Source organism: Ostrinia nubilalis, chromosome 15 (genome assembly GCF_963855985.1).
Source record: "Ostrinia nubilalis chromosome 15, ilOstNubi1.1, whole genome shotgun sequence".
NCBI classification, from domain to species: domain Eukaryota; kingdom Metazoa; phylum Arthropoda; class Insecta; order Lepidoptera; family Crambidae; genus Ostrinia; species Ostrinia nubilalis.
Window position 1 is genome coordinate 9,278,072 of NC_087102.1, and position 16,847 is coordinate 9,294,918.

Below are 16,847 nucleotides of genomic sequence, written 5' to 3' on the forward strand. Positions count from 1 at the left end.
TAATTTGAAAACAAAATGCCTGTTATGTGTTTTATTGAGGTCACTTAAAAATTAGGGATTGATGGTGAAAACGGGCATGAGACGAGAAACCTAGATAAGAGACTGAAACGAGAGACCGAGAGGAGAGACCAGGACGAGAGACCAAGACAAGAAACTGAGACAAAAGGAAAACTGAGGAAAAGACCGAGACGAGGAAACGAAACGAGTGACCGTAAAGAGACTGAGACGAGAAACCGAGACAAGAGACTAAGATGATAGACCGAATCGAAAGACCCAGACGAAAGACTGAGTCAAGAAACTGAGACGAAAGACCATGAGCGTTACTTGACTTTAGGCTATGTATAAGCAAGGTCTGAGTGTGAAGTTCCTTATTCAAATTCGCAAAGTGTGAACACTCCCTAAAACTAAGTGTAATCAAGAACACTATGCATAAATGAATCTCAACATTCCATGAATTTATCGAATGGACACTGCATATTAAAACTGGATCGATCTCACTAAGTAATCGATATTGTGTGGTAACATCGGCACCGTAATTCCGTTACTTTCACTTTTATTAGTGTGTACAGATTTTATTATTTCAATCGTACGTTTTATAACTATATTTGTGGTGGTGCATAAAAATACAATAAAACGGATTAAGCTAAGTATGCGCCGTGCCGTAAAGGTGTAATGATTTTATAAAATGTAACCACTTATTGTGAATATTATTGTGTTGCTAATGAGACGGTTAAGAAATGTCCAGTTTGTTTAAACACTTATTTAACTGTACCGAACCAGATATTTACGTGAAACTAATCTAAAAAAAAATAAGGATGTAATAAAGTTGTAATTAAGAAAAAGGCTCCTCTGCTTTTTAATTTTTTCGTAGTCGGAATTAAATTTCGAAATAAATTATTTAATGCAAGATGAAAGGAGCATTAGTTTAAGAAAATTTTTGCATCACAAGAAAGAAAGTATAAGTTTTAATAATACCAATAAATGCTTTCATATTTTTTTAACGAAATTCTTTAATTTAAGTTGTCTTGCGCTAATTATTGCATGATATCGTTTTGAACATAAACATATTATTATCTTAGCCAACAGCAACAGAGTAGGTAGATTATACGACATCAGTTCTTTTCAATAAATCACCATTACAATTTAATTCTAAAACGTTTCAAAAGATCTCCCGCAAGAGTAAGCCACCCGAATGATCTAACAGATGTTATAATTTCCTACGTTTCAAAAATGACCGTAAACCAATTTTAATAAATCGGCAACGGCAATTATTCTATTGTAAGTATTTCACGCTTACGCAACAGCAATTTTTCGCGATTTCTTACGCTGATGGGAATTATATTGTTAAAGATCACGATAGCACCCATTGAGTGAAACACTTAACGAAATCACGAGCGATCTTTTATTGACTCGATTTCATTTTCGATGATCTTTTTTGTGATCGAATGGGTTTTGGTAGGCGATAGCATAGCGGAGCGAACGCAACGTGGAATAAAAACAAAACTTTTTTACTTAAAATTGGAGCGCCACTCTTAAACTAGTTTTAAAGATAATGTAATAACCATTGTGTATTAGTAAATACCAGGTAATGCCACAGCTATAAGTTTCCAATGCATAGTTTCTGTCTAGTAGTTAACGGTAACGTTATTTTGTGTCGGTGTTATAACCATGGCATTATTAGCATAGACTAATTTGAAGTGGCGCGACTGAGCCGCCCCACTAATTTAAGTATGTTTTTTGTCAAATCATTCCTTCTTTGAATACTATACGCAACTACCTGAAGAAAAAGCATTTTACTTCGCAACCTATCAACACGCCTCTTCGAGTTACGAGCATCGCAGCAACAGTTTCTTTTACAATTTTGTAAGTTACGCACGTCTTAACACACATCACTTCATAGCACATCTTATATTTTAGCGAATATCTTACTACGACTATATCAGTTACATAGTTTTAGGCTAACTTATCAAATTCAACTTGACCTTGTCTCTTCCATCCAATATTTTATGTCACACTACATGTTTTTCTTTTTGTGAATTGTGAATTGAGAAGTAGATCGATACGGATTTGGGCGTACACAGTCACCCGTATTCACAAAAATTACTGTGAGGTCTCACAGTGCGCGTGGATGCACAGGGTGATACACGAACCAATCACATGCTGCTTCAATTAAGCAAGCATCGTTACTGAATACGGGCGAGTATGTACGTGTAACACAGTGTACTTAAATTCTAAATCATAGTACAACAAAAACCGAGAGTGCACTTCGTATCTTAGCCTATATCTCATTAACGCGCCCATATGGTTCCCTCACACGCGTTGCCCACAAAAACATCACTTTCATTATCTCTAGTACTACACGTTGCGTAAAGCACACAAGTTTACAGCTGATGCCAATCGGGTGCATGGGAACACCATTGTTGTAGCACAAAACGGGTTCACACACGAATACTGACATTAGTCGTGTTATTGTAGGATTCTGAGCTAATTCAACGCATTGGTAGTGAGGACGAATCGTCGATATTTTCATATCGATGTTTGATTCAAAGTAGAGTCAAAATAATTCTGGTCAGTCACGTGACTGATATGCGAAACCATATCCAACATCATACATTTATCTTAATCTCTTAACTGTGGCAGTTTTATCTATAATATACCAGTTTTTCCAGGTTTTGTCCAGGAGTCGGTACAGCTACACTTTTGAAAAGTTAATGAATAGCATTCCTAAGCCATAAAATAATATGTGTTTAGTATAAGGCTTGGGCTTATCATACTAATATTTACTCCCAACGGGGTTAGCATTGAAATTATAAGTCGCATTTGTAGTCCTAATAAACTCGCCCCACCAAGGCGTATCCTTTACTCTCCACTTTACTATCAAAAATATATCTTTACTCTTGAAACTATATCGATATTCTAAAATCGGGTCACATCACTAGCCTTGAAGAGCTAATGAAGTTTTGTGTGAACTCGTAAAATGAACTGATTTTTCTCATCTCGGTTATTCGCTGATAAAATGTTATAGGCCTTTGTGGGTTGCGAAGATGCAACTTATTATGCTTACAATAAGGTTATAATATAAACTTATACTATAAAGAAACTGAAGGGAATCAAGGTAGCTTTAAACGCTTTGCGTCAGTGAATCTTATTGTTTGAGTAAGTTTGTTAACATAAGTTAAACGTTACTTCATACAATGTAAGTCATAAAGCGTGGTGGAGTAATAACTTCCTTATTAACAGTATTCTTTCTGTAATTGCCGATTTTTGTTACAGTTTTGTTGTTTGTAATGGTACCTAGTCAATAGAACTGTGTTCATAATTTGAAGGTTTAAGGATTGAATTTTAAATCTAAATAATATAGTGCAATAAAACCTACTAAAATAATTCGTTCGATAGAGCAATAATGTGATTTTTTACAGATGTAACTTTTGAAAAAGTTGGTTGTTTAAATGTTCAATAAACTAAAATGACAGCTTAATTTATGAATAAAGCCCTATTTATTACTTAGCTAAAATTTGCCCCCAGCGGGATTCGAACCCGCAACTGACCTTGGTAGTCCGACACGTAAGCCATCAGGCGAGACGGCCATCAAAAGTGCTGCACTGTGTGCGGTGAACAGACGCCTCTGGGCAGAAACCTTTTTGAATGGAATCCGTTCACTGTCATGAGTAACATAGCATGAACACCTGCCCTATAGACAGACGACTTTAAATAGGTTGCACAAAATAATATATTTATTCTTTGTACACAACTTAAAATGTTTATAACTATTAAAACAAAGACAACGGCACTAGCTCACAAAATGCATAAAAAATACGAGTACTAAGGTACTAAACAAAATAAAGTAAGTATAATAATGATAAGTTCAATGATTTACCTGACTGAACCCACAAAGCGTTTGCTTATTTATCGTATTCATCCATCTATAATAAATAAAATAAATACAAGTCTGTCCATCTGTATATTGTTATGACAGGTCTGTAAATTGCAGTTATTTAGCAGCGAAAGCTCTTAGATCTTAGTTTACTTTAATAAAACTAATTCATCTTGAGAAAACAAGAATAAATATTTCAATCAAATTAAAAAGGTTATATTTTTTGCTCAAGCGTAAAGTAAAGCTTTTTTCAAACGTATAAAATCCTAGTTATGTATCTATTTTACAAAATGTAGAGTTCCTTTAGAAACCGCTTTTAGCTGTGAGGTCTATTCTAAGGTAATGCGAATATACCCGCGGACGGACGCTAGTCGAGCGATAAATCAATTTATGCCTCAAGCTATGACATCCTTGCAGTACAGTTAGACGGATGTCCGCTCTTGGAGAAAGCTAAAGAATTAATTGTTTTATTGAACAAACACAGACCTCAATTAGAATAATACGTTATTAAACTAATAGCTGTTTTAAAATGATACATTTTTCCTACTTCTAAAGTTTATTGAGCACTTACTGAACGTTTGCTGTGATTTATTGATATTAGAAATAGTATATGAAGAGAAAGACTGCGTTCTTTTACTCCGTTGTTGCATAATAATGTTACAATTATTTAATAGTTCTATAATAACTGGTAAAATTCCTAATACCGATTGTAGAATATAAATATGAGCTTAAACTTACTTGTTTGTCAACTGATAAACGTATCTTTATATTGAAGAAGTGGAATTATGTGTGTCTTTATACGATTTTAGATAATATTTTTAAGTAACAGGATTAGTTACATTTCTACTTATGAATGCTTACAATAATAAGTTCTCGTATAAGAAAAAAATAAATATTCTATCGATATTTTAAGTTATTCCAATCACAACTAGATACAAGTCACAGTCATACTATATTGACCTCAACTTCTAGACTGCACCATTATGAAAATGAATCTGAAAATTATGCGACGCGGTCTATGTCGTTCGTGCATTTTTTACGATCTGAATTTTTATCGAGTGATGTACTTGAGTGCAGACTATTCGAATTTCCTTGAATTTTTAGTAGTCTATGTCTGAAATGCTCTTTCCAACGTGGCAACTGGAGCCTAGACGCAAAATTCGACTGTTTTTAGTCCTTAAAGTTGAACGTTTAGGGTCGAGAATTCCAAGCCTTGCCCACCGGTTCAATGTTTCGCAAATTCACTACTAGAACCGAATTTATTTGTCGTGCATCGTGATTCATGTGTCTGCAGCAGTAGACCAATAAAATTTGTAGTGACAGATATTTTTTTAACATTGAACACTCATTTTTTCACGTCGCTTATTCGTTTCTTGATATCAGTTTGCTGGTAGAGACAGATGCAATCGTAAAATTATATTTCGGTCTCAATATTGCGGTTTCCCTTTCAAAAAGAAGAAATTTCGATTGCAAAACTATTACCGGAACCTACTAAAAACTCTCCTTATTTCTTGTTTTACAAATTAAATGATTAAAAGATACCTTTAGTGTTAAGAAAATTGAGAAAAACAGTCCGTCTTTTATCATTACTTAGTCGAAACTTAAAGTTACTTAACTTTTAAATTATACCATATTGTCCAGTCTCCCTTATTCCATCTTATTACGTCATAGATCTGTCACATCCCGTCAACTCTAGCCTACCCATCAAAGCTTCAGGAAGGGCAATAAACATGCACAAAACACTATGCAGATAATTAGGCCCCACTGCAATTATATGTAAATGCGAGACGACAACTGCGCTCGTTTTGTAACCACCAATTTGAGGACACACCTACTTGGGCAATTTTGGGATGCATAGGTGTGCGGTGGGCAACTGTGGGTGGTGCGCAATTGAAAGACGATTGAACCCGACCTAGTTAGAGTTCCCGCTTTGACAAATTAGCGATTGTATGGGTGAAGGTGTCAATAAAAATTGAAATGTCTTTTTCAAGGTCTAAGTTGAACGTATAAACGTCAAAAGAAATAAATCAAACCGAAAAATAATAGTGTTAAAGAATAAAATAAATGCAATGAATAATGACATTATATTATTGTTTTTTTACCGTTTTTGACGTTATATTTCATGAAATGTAGAAAAAAAAAAACGTTTTTACAAAAAAATCTGTTTTTGTAGTTCAAAATGGTCTATAAAATAACTATAACTATTTCTGCCCACAGCTTTGCTCGCGAAGATTTAGGCATTAAAAACTGTTTGTAGCATTGTAAACAATGGAACACGATCAGTTACTTACAACTGAGTTAATATAAAAGATACATTTATAATGAAGTCACAAAACAAAACAATTACACCGTGAAATAGTTAACGTCGAAATAAACTAATTTGTTGTGTGAGCGCACCCACGCTTCAGTTTGCTTATAGTAGCGTCATGCCCCGCGGTGTGACTGTTTGTTATCTACTAGGCAATTAATAAAAACTTCTGGATTTTTTTCAAACGGTAATAAATTAAAGGAAATGTGAACATTCACCTTAATTTCAATGGATATTTAATTTCGTGTTCCGTAATGCATATTAAAAGACAAATAGACCCGTCAGAAAGTCATGGTAATTTAATTAAAATAGTTAATAAGCGCAAACGTTTTTGAACACCTAACAAATTAGTTTTTTAATGCGTATGACAATAAATGTAAGAAGTCTGATCTAATTATATTAATTATTTAATATTAAGTTTTAAGACAGCAGCGTTATATTAAGTTTTAGTTATGAATTTGTCAAACACATAAAAAAACTTAGCTCTTAATAATTTAGAGCAAGTAGTCCATTGTCACCCATCCGACAACTAGACGTGTCTACTAGTTACCTAACTCTACGCACCTAGAGTTAGTGAAAGCGAAATGTCTAATTATTTTCGTGTTTTTTTTATCCAACAGAGATGACATAGCGCTTCGTTTTAGGGTTCAATGTCGCAAGGTTCTTTTGGAAGTGTTGGAACGCTGTAACTGTAAGAAACCTGACTGTATTTTTAACGTATTTTATTATAAGAGAAGTTGAAAATATAATGTGATATGCATGTAAAAGTGGGGATCAGTTAAAACATTGCAAACTAAGCTCTATATTAAACTAAGAATAGGCCTAAATCGAGTTTTAGTATCTCTACCCGTTAAAGTATGTATTGCTCTATGTCTGGCCGCTCGATTTATTTTATGAACAGCTTTTGTTTCATGAAGAAGTTATTTCATTTTAAATAAATCACCTTAAATTATTCATCTTTTATTTGTAACAAGATGTGCTCTATGCTCGTCAATTGTTTCAATCTTGAATATTGTAAGGTGTGTTCCATGTTTGGCAATTGTTTCAGATTTGAATACGGAACCCAATGTGTCTTAGCATCACTAGTACTTGACTGTTTTTTTCTTCTACGCGGTCGGAACGCAATTTTCATCTGCGGTCAGTGTGGAACGGAACGGGATTGGTTTGCTAGAAACGTACTCGATTGACTTTCGATTGAGAAAACGATCGATTAAATATTGTTACTAACCAATTGTACAACTATAAATAGAAGTACATTATTGAAATGGCATTTTAGGCAAAGAATACATGACATTATTTAGCTGAAAACTACTAATTTTATTTAAATATTGTTATCAGCAGAGCGCTGCCGCGCTGTTACTTTAATTACATTAATTCACCTTAAATTCAATACTTTTTAACTTTAAAATAGTTCATTTATATTTATATTATCCACTTGTAACAACAACAAGCATACATTAACTTTGAATTCAGTTAAATAGTAACTTTATAAAGTGCCATTTATACATTAAAAAGAAACAGAGCACTCCACATTTAAAATTAAAACTTATCAAGTTGATACCCTAGAACATTAGCGCTTAAACATTCGAATTTATTCGTTTCAGTCCGTCGATTTAAGGGCAAGATAACATTTTCGCGGACGCTGCTTCAATTATTTTAATCTTTTGGAAGCCGATGTTTTAAGCAGATACTTTTTGGTGCCGCACGAAGTGACAAAAAAGAAAAAACGTTTCAAATTCAATTATTTCCTGCCAATGCGCGGTAAATACTTGTAAGAATATTTTAAAAGCATGGAAAATTTTGAAGTCATCTAATATTTTACAATAAAAATGTTAGGCTTTATAAGGATTTTCATTGTTTTACATTTCTTAAAAAAAAATAGAATATCTCAAAAATTTTGTTAACTTAAATTTTAAATAGACAAAAACGGATGAATGTTCCAATTTTAGTTTTTTAGTGATCTTTTATCGCATTTTAATTAAAGAAAAACACTTTTAAATTGCTCTTGTTAACTCCACACCCGTGCATCTTGTTCAAGCTGCTTTTCAAGCCGTGCACGTATTTAAAATTGTAACGAATCGATTTTTGCACGATTTAAAAATCGGAACGCACTCATTACGCATCTGTGGGTACCGCCGGTACAGTTACTTCGCATTTTGCGAGTTTTATCAGTTGCAGAGCGATACTTAGCTCCCGTTTTCGTTTTGGAAAAATGCGAGATCAATAATGCAGTTAATGTTCCCGTTTCGGATTTTAATTTAAGGAATTTGCATTGTAATTTTATTTTAGTTTAAAACTTAAATTTTACGTATAATTTGTGGAAGTTATGTAAATAAAATTGGAGATAACATTTAAGTATGGACTTTTTAACATAATATTATTTATTTATCTTCTATAAATCTTCCGTGCCAAATAAAATGGAATGATTACTTTTTACATAAGTTATCAAAATGGTTAAACATATTTTTGAGATGATGCTCTCATAATAATATTATTATACCCATATAATATTTATTTTACCCATGATTTTTTAAATAAAAATACTAGTTAAATTAACTATGAATGATGAGTATCAAATAACTCTACCTATTCAACTCTATCTGTTTACAATGAACCGAAACTCGAGCGCAAAAAAGCCTTCGGCGGGAGGTTTCTGGTTTACTAGGTCGGATAATCTTCTTTATTCGATTTTTTATTTCGATATCGAGTGAAAATGCCAGTGAAACTGTACCTCTAGTAGGAAAAACTTTCGAGTTCGTTTCGTTGCGTATTCAAAGTGTCATCGAAAAATTTTGTATGAAAAATTAAACAGCGCCCCCTATATTATAGCCGCCCTAGGGGGCGCTGTTTAATTTTTCATACAAAATTTTTCGATGACACTTTGAATACGCAACGAAACGAACTCGAAAGTTTTTCCTACTAGAGGTACTGTACCCTTCACTTTTGTTTCGATTGAAAATCGATGAAAAACAACACGTTGCCGTAGGTCGGGATTTTGATCCTAGTTTGAGAATGATTTTAGTGTCTTTTACTAATTTCTGAAATGGAATCATAACTGTTATACAATATAGTTTTTTATGGATTAATTACTTTGTTTTATCTAAATTAAAAACTTTATTTTATTTTGTTATTTAATAGTATTGGATTTTAAAAAAGTGTAATAATGATTCTGTAAAATACGCGCGGAAGAAAAAGTTTAATGCGTTTTATTATAAGGTTTGTGCTATTTAATGTAAAAAGTAATTTATTGTGACACGGCCATTAAATTCGGAAATTAAAGCAAATAATTGTGACTTAAAATATGACCTCGTAAAGTTTATGTCTTTTCACTTGAACTTTTAGAACTTTGGAAGTTTTTATGCGCCTTTATTTATTGTTTGATAAATTGTCCATAAAACTTTTGATCCGATTTCGCGTTTTTGCGTAAATTAAATAATTATCACATTAAAAATATTTTTCGCACAATGAATTTGATATTTTCTTTGGTTCACGTTTAAAATAAATTTATTTAGAGACAAAATAACTGTTAACGCATGGTATCCAAAAAACTTCAGAACTGACACTTTTCAGACACTTATCACTAACTTCTGTTTCACCAACATACCTGCTAAATTAGAAGAATAAAAAAAACTGCTCGGATCTCTTTTAAACTTTATAGTGTCATTCAACGAATCGCACTTCAAAATTTTCCAAGTTCCATGAAAAATCCTTAAATTTTAATTAGCACAGTATCGTTTTCACTTTCTTATAAACACTTAAAAAAAAATAACGTCTTTAACACACAAAGTAAAAAAATATTGTCAAAAAGTTATTTTTTAATGTCACAGCACTCAAAATATCCATTCCATAGCTTACGCACGCGCGAGCTTTAAGCGGTAATGTGCGAGCTTACGGAGCGTACAAAGCGCGCGCGCGGTCCGGCGTGGCATCACGTTATCAGCGCAGGCGGCGCGCTGCGCGACAACAACAGAACTTGAGAGCTCTCAATAATAACAAGAAAAGAAAACGGTCCAGTTTCAGTGAGGCTTCCGGATGGCTCATGCGCGGGCGCAGCTAGCCGTCCCGCTCGCACCCGCGCTCTCGCTCTAACGGGACCGATCAGTGAACGATAGCGCGCGGGCGGCAGCGAACTGAGCGAACAGTCGCGCGCGCGACTCCGTTATGATCGCACGCGCCTAAGGCTTTAAGCCCAGCGTAGAAGCCTTTGCGAGCGTAAGATCGCAGCCTTCCGGGTTCGATGCGAATGAATAAGTATGACTGAAATAAGATCGTAATACAATTGCTTTGTTAACTTGGATCAGCTCAGAATGCGTTTATAAGAATCGTTCCTTTTATGCAATTAGAATTTGAGTTTATAATCTTACCAAATGTGTTTTTGGAAACTCGAAATTGTCGTTTATTAATACAATAAATAGTGCACCATTTGATAAATATTTTACTCTATGTGAGTTGAAATGAGACATTTACGAAATTTTAAATGCTACCAACTGGTCCCTGATAAAAGCCCAATTAATTGATGTAAAACAAGCAAATTGCTACAGATTTAACATTATTATAATGAAAGTGCTTTGCATATTAATGTGGCACTAGTAAACCGTAAATTTAACTCATCTAATGAGTCGCAATTGAAACAAAGTAATTTGAATTATAATTATTATTTAATAGCCGTATGATATAATTGCTCAAGGCAATAGAAGGTTTGACTGTAAGGCTAGAATTTATTTAAGTATTTGTCAAAGATTAAAGATGTCAAGTCAATTTATGAGTGCTGTATGTATAATTATAACTGACGTTATGCATCTCTATAATTATTTTGATTGCTGGACAGCTGACTTAGAATATTGAAATCCCATAAAATTTTAATATGTATGTGGGTAATAAGTCTGCTCATAAATATGTTGCACTGCGCAGATATTTACATTATTAATAACAAAACTAAAATTTAAATTCTTGAATAAATAAAATTAAGTGAGGTATTAGCTCGTTGATGTCTATTGTATAGAGGTTAAAAGTTGGAGCCAAAAATATTAATCATGTTCATAGAAACGTAACATAACGTTTTATAAACCCTTAAGGCTTCTATACAGGGTGTCCCAAAAATAGAGTTAGTAACCTAGAGGTAGAGTTATTTTTATTTTTAAAGCTCGCAACGCAATTTTCATCTAATGTTTGAATCAGAGTTCCATTTCGTTACTCAGGCACGGTAGAGTTTGCTTTGATCGTAGACATTTACCGCCACCTAGGAAAGGTCAAGTTTCGCGCTGATGTATGTAATAATAAACATTTTATATAAAAGGTTTAAAAAGTCTTGGAATTATTTTATATTTTTAATCCTTCATTTACTAAAAATACTGTGCCATATCTCCATCAGCGCGAAGAAACTATATCAACTTATTTTCTTAAAAAGTAAGGAATCCCTGGCCAAATACAAAAAAAAAATAAAAGCCGGAGGCTTTTCGTGCTGTACCTGCCGACGCCTTATTAAAATGCAATAAAAATCATCACATTTAATCGATTTTCGAGAATCGACTAAAATTCTGTAAGCGTCAGAACGAGAATACGACTCTTGCGTTCTTCAAACATTCTGAGTATATTTCGTGTAAAAATCAATATTTCTAAGATAACGAAACCTAATTAACATTCTTTGACTTTTGAAAATTCACCACGTAAATAAATCAGGTAGAGGTATTTTAAATAGGTACAAATCTTCAGAATATTTAAATTACTGATACTTTTAAGTACCATTACATAAATTGAAGTAAGTAAACTACAACATGAATTTTACGAGGTTAATAGAGATTCTATTTATGACATAATGATAACAGACCGAGTTCCATTTACTCATCGCGTACTTAGCTTATTTAATTGCACTATGAAAGTACAAGTGGCCTTAATGCTTCACAGCGTTCTCTGCCAGTCAACGTTTACCAGTTGTTTTGTTTCTTATTCTTATTCTTATTCTTAAATTTCATGAGTCCAATTTGATTACATTGTAATTTTTGATGGCTGTTCTGACAGACTGTGTGTCCCAACAGCTTAAAGTGCGGTTCGGAAATTACTCAGCTCATTATGTTAAAATCAACACCGACATAACTCTTCATTACCGGCCTTGCAAAAATTGCACAAAACGCAGCGACTTTTTTATTTTTTATTTTCCATCGACAATAATATCAATTCTTTCAGTTTAAATGCACTTTAAAACTTTATTACTTAAAGTTAGTAAAATTTCTTTATTAAAATTTGTTAAATTTAAATGAACGATTGTGTAATTTCCGAAAATACTTTAAGTATGTAACAACTTCCTGCTATAAAGTTTTGAAATTGTGTTAAAGTTTTTTTACCGTTGGCTCCAGTTGCATAGTTTTTTTTTGGTATTTATGGAATTATCTAGCATACGAGTATACAGCACTTCCACCCCCATCACTTAGACACAACACACAACACACAACACAAGAGTTCGTTTCTCTAGAAACTTCCTGCCCCGTACAACCAAACTGTGGAATGGACTGTCGTCAACGGTGTTTCCGGACGGATACGACCTGCAAGCTTTCAAGAGGAGAGCGTATCTTCACCTTAAAGGCCGGTAACGCACCTGTGACGCCCCTGGGTCCGCGGGTGTCTATGGGCGACGGTAATCACTTACCATCAGGTGATCCGTCTGCTCGTTTGCCTCCTGTGACATAAAAGAAAATACACCAAAATTAATTGAGGAATAATGACATTATTAAGTTACACTTTAGTTACATTGTAACTTCTTTGCAATCAACGACCGAAGTAGTATTACTAAAATTATTTACCAACTTTTACCAAGTTGTCAGGTCCGCCTGGCTTGGTGGTTAGCGTACCAGTCGTAGTTGCGACTTCAAATTCTGGAGGAGTCAAAGATGCGTGTGATGATTACGAGTAAGTATCATTTGATATGTTAATTTGTTATGAAGCTATGCTTATAAGAGGGTAAGCTGAATTACAAATATTCATTATTATGTATACGAGCATGATAGAATAAAAAAATCAATAATAGGTATACACCTTAATTCTTAAAATGAAATTGGAAAGCATAGCGGATCAAGAAAAACAAGTGCACACGTAAAACAAGCCTTACATTTGGAGGATGTAAACTTGAAAATTCAGTGACCTTTCGTCTCAAGATCTGGTTCAAAGTACGAGTTCGTTAATGAGTGCTCGACTTTACAATACAATCCGTAACAGGTTCACATTTCACCGAGTAAAACTATATCATTACGGCATTTCGTCATCGGTGGCAGTGATGCGAATGTGTCGACAGTTTTTGTATCGATAAAAGTGGCCTTGTGAACTAAAGTGATATACTTATTATACCGAAATTATTTCACTATAACATAACACTACAACATGAGGAGATCCGTAAACGAACTAAAGTCGCTGACATAGCCCGACGGATCAGCAAGCTGAAGTGGCAGTGGGCAGGGCACATAGTACGCAGAACTGACGGCCGATGGGGCAGCAAGGTTCTGGAATGGAGGCCACGTACCGGAAAACGTAGCGTGGGACGTCCACCCACAAGGTGGACCGACGACCTGATAACATAACAAATCACTTTTACGAAAATCATTTTTATAGAAACATGATATTAAACGTTATTTGTATTAATAAATTCATATAATTTCGTCGATGTAGAGCTCTAATTTTTTAATTGTATTTTATCTAATTGATGATTCTGAATAAATATGATAATCAAGTACCTACCTACTGTTTTCTTGAAAGCTAATGGTAGGGTTTGTTCTAAGTCCACCTGTCTAGCTACGATCATCTTGCCTGTCGCCATAACAAAAATGTTAATGGGTTGTTTGTTTCCGCAATTGGTAGTTGGAAATAACCAGTTCCACTGAGTTTAATTATTCTGTTTGAAGCTTGATTCCGTTTTAGCCTTACTTTCATCAGGCGAGTTTCCGGCGAAGAGCTTCCCCGTTGTGGTAAATCATGTTATCGATATTCAATTTGTCTTGAACAACACTAATCGAAACCTTTCGGAGAAAATTTAATTGCCGGACCACCGATTTAAACAGTAACCAGCGTACAATCACAATGATATCTGTATTCGTCGATGCATGTAAGAAACTATTTATGTTATAAGGATTTTGATCCAATGCATGACAAGGACATGTTTCTCTGTTGCGCCTTAAAAAGTAAAGTTTGGCGCACATTAGGTTACCAGTGGTATAATTTCAAGATTGGCTATTAAGCTTAAAAAATATCAATTACAGGGGCAGGCACCTCTTAAGTGCCTAGTACTTATGCTGCTTTTTGGTAACTAAGATATTATTTTTTTGTAAGAAAACAAGTATTAACATGACGCATAGACGCTGACCTGCAACAGGTCCAAAATTGAAACTCAACCAATCTAAACCATCAATCTATGCTTGAATATAAGTCGAGTTTTGAGCTGTGTTTAGTGCGCACCTAAGTGTGCGCCACCTTAAGCTCAACCGACCGAAAAAGTGAAACCTATTCTTGATGTAAACTGCGCTTACGCAAACGGATGAACACGACGGATATTGTCTTTTACCTTTTATTTCCAACACATAGTCATTATAGAGTGTCAATCACAGATATTATCTGGACAGGAGTCTGAATTTGTAGTCTATGGTTTATTAATTTGAAAGTGATGTCCTAGAAATTGTGGCGATCGATTTGGCGCAGTGGCTGAGAACTTACATTAACTTAGCTACTGCAAAGAGGTCTCGGGTTCTATCCTCGAATAATACATTCAAATGAGTAAAACTTATAAAAATCTCATAAAACACATTTTACTTTGGCAAACAAGCTTTTAAAAAACACTTTTACGTGTCCCTGTATTAACTCTACCACTGCTTCAGGACAATAAATGGGCCAGTGCTGACAATAATCACTTTGTAGTGAATTGTATCTTAAGTCCTATATACTTAGTACGAGTTTTCCTAAGAAAGTATTGTGTAAAATATGAATTTTCCTATGTCATAAATTTTTCATCCCATAAAGCGTATTCCTTAAGTTTAGGTACTTTGATGACAACAACATGTTTTATATTTCCCATCACATACGATTATTTATTACAAACTAAACTCGTGTACGAATGACGGCACATCATACTAAGCATTTTAGTACCTTATACCATTGTAATAAGTACGATTATTCAACAAAATAGTATTAAGTGCTGGCGCTGTACAAGTATGACTTATTTATACTTCGCCTTTCCAAGCATTTCCAGGTTTGGACTTAGTTTTTGTTTAACATGTAATTTATAAGTGTAATATGCAACATATTTTCTGCAATGTAACATTTATTAGTATGCTCAAATAAATAACTGAAATAATTCTTATATTAAATTATCTCTACACTTACAATATGATTCAGACAGGTGTTTTATAAATTATCTATTAATCCGATGAATAAAGTTAACCTTAGTTTAATTTTACACGTTTTAAAGTATTTACTGAACGTGAACACCTATGTCATTTTATACGACAGAACTAACAAACGATTTATTAATTCTTTATATTATATTATCTGTCATGATCTAAAAGCAAAAGTATCTTGGTAAAATAAACTTATGAAGTCAAGCAAAAACTCGACATACCTATTTCTTACAAAAATCTTAACTAGATACTTATACAAACTCTACGTTAACACTAACGCTAACATTGAGCTGTATTTTTTCAGGATTTCTAATTTGTTCAATCTCTAAAACATTGTTATATTCGAGGAAGAGGTGAGAGGAAGATCATAAGAGGTGCGTCAAACAGCTGGCGATTGCGTGAACTAAACAAAGAAGCAGCTGAAAAATATTATACCTAAAAGCCATCTGGATTAAGATTGCTATTTCGATTATATCACACCGCCCAAGGTGACAGCTAACACTGGCGTTTCCATTGTCAAATTGACAAGCAAATTGGTTGCTACTAGACGCGTAATGCACCTATCCATCACACGTCACGTTATTGGAACTATATCATTTAATAATATAAAGTGATGTGATGATCGATCGTTGTATGATTGACTAGCTGTGCCCGCGACTTCGTACACGTGAAAATATTTAATAATATTTCCCGTTTTTGTAGCATTTTTCTTTACTGCTCCGCTTCTATTGGAAGATGGGGTACACTAGCCAGCGTCGTGGCCTTCGTCACCGTGGGCCACGGCATGCTCAGTGGGGTCCCGTTGCACTGGGCATCCTGATTGTGAGTAGGTACTGCTCAGTTCACTCTAGTTTTTCTTCATTAATATTATTATGTGCTACTTTTATGTATGTAATTTCCTGTATTTGTATGATGTCCATTGTAATAAATGTATCTTTCTTTCTTAATGACTGTAGGATGATGCTAAATAGCCCAAAGCTTTCCTCGATAAATGGGCTATCCAACACTTTTTTTTTTTCAAATCGAACCAGTACCTAGTTCCTAAGATTAGCGCGTTCAAACAAACTCTTCAGATTTAAATTATTAGTATAGATGTGATGATCGATCGTTATGTGATTGACTGGGTTGGTCTCAAGGCTCCATGTAGGCGCGACAACGTCATGTAAACAATCGGAAGTCTATTGATGTATTAGGCAAATTACTGGAACATGTGGTCGATCAGGTTTTAAGTAGGTACCTAATTATCTTAGACCAATAAATTAGCCTTTACAATAATCAAAGTCAAAGTCAA

At 34.1% G+C, this 16,847-nt stretch overlaps 1 long non-coding RNA gene across 1 annotated transcript in view; it reads right to left on the bottom strand.

Annotated features, from left to right (window-relative positions):
* The window catches only part of LOC135078935 (uncharacterized), a 133,857-nt gene extending 123,709 nt beyond the window's left edge, over window positions 1–10,148 (bottom strand). Inside the window, exon 1 of the long non-coding RNA XR_010258693.1 lies at window positions 9,787–10,148. This is a non-coding gene — a long non-coding RNA (uncharacterized LOC135078935). The remainder of the gene's footprint in view (window positions 1–9,786) is intronic.
* Window positions 10,149–16,847: the final 6,699 nt, after the last annotated feature.